A 1,226-nucleotide genomic window follows, 5' to 3' on the forward strand; every position below is an offset into this window, starting at 1 on the left:
GCATCTTTAGTATTCTCTATGTATAGTATCATGTCACCTGCAAAGAGTGACAGCTTTACTTCTTCTTTTCCTATTTGGATTCCTTTTATTTCTTTTTTTTCTCTGTTTGCTGTGGCTAGAACTTCCAAAACTATGTTGAATAAGAGTGGTGAGGGTGGGCAACCTTGTCTTGTTCCTGTTCTTAGTGGAAATGGTTTCAGTTTTTCACCATTGAGGACGATGTTGGCTGTGGGTTTGTCATATATGGCCTTTATTATGTTGAGGAAAGTTCCCTCTATGCCTGCTTCTGCAGGGTTTTTATCATAAATGGGTGTTGAATCTTGTCAAAAGCTTTTCCTGCATCTATTGAGATGATCATCTGGTTTTTCTCCTTCAGTTTGTTGATATGGTGTACCACGTTGATTGATTTGCGTATATTGAAGAATCCTTGCATTCCTGGAATAAACCCCACTTGACCATGGTTGTTGAATTTTGTCAAAAGCTTTCTCTGCATCTATTGAGATGATCATATGGTTTTTCTCCTTCAGTTTGTTGCTATGGTGTATCACGTTGTTTGATTTGTGTATATTGAAGAATCCTTGCATTCCCAGAATACACCTCACTTGATCATGGTGTATGATCCTTTTAATGTGCTGTTGGATTCTGTTTGCTAGTATTTTGTTGAGGATTTTTGCATCTATGTTCATCAGTGATATTGGCCTGTAGTTTTCTTTCTTTGTGACGTCTTTGTCTGGTTTTGGTATCAGGGTGATGGTGGCCTCATAGAATGAGTTTGGGAGTGTTCCTCCCTCTGCTATCTTTTGGAAGAGTTTGAGAAGGATAGGTGTTAGCTCTTCTCTAAATGTTTGATAGAATTCGCCTGTGAAGCCATCTGGTCCTGGGCTTTTGTTTGTTGGAAGATTTTTAATCACAGTTTCAATTTCAGTGCTTGTGATTGGTCTGTTCATATTTTCTATTTCTTCCTGGTTCAGTCTCGGCAGCTTGTGCATTTCTAAGAATTTGTCCATTTCTTCCAGGTTGTCCATTTTTTTGGCATAGAGTTGCTTATAGTAATCTCTCATAATCTTTTGTATTTCTGCTGTGTCCGTTATTACTTCCTCTTTTTCATTTCTAATTCTGTTGATTTGAGTCTTCTCCCTTTTTTGCTTGATGAGTGTGGCTAATGGTTTATCAATTTTGTTTATCTTCTCAAAGAACCAGGTTTTAGTTTTATTGATCTTTGCTAT

At 37.4% G+C, this 1,226-nt stretch overlaps 1 protein-coding gene across 11 annotated transcripts in view; it reads left to right on the plus strand.

The window, feature by feature from the left end:
• The window catches only part of CLOCK (clock circadian regulator), a 136,334-nt gene that overhangs the window by 100,104 nt on the left and 35,004 nt on the right, over nt 1-1,226 (plus strand). The window lies entirely within an intron of this gene.

Source organism: Physeter macrocephalus, chromosome 7 (assembly GCF_002837175.3).
Source record: "Physeter macrocephalus isolate SW-GA chromosome 7, ASM283717v5, whole genome shotgun sequence".
Taxonomy (NCBI): Eukaryota; Metazoa; Chordata; class Mammalia; order Artiodactyla; family Physeteridae; genus Physeter; species Physeter macrocephalus.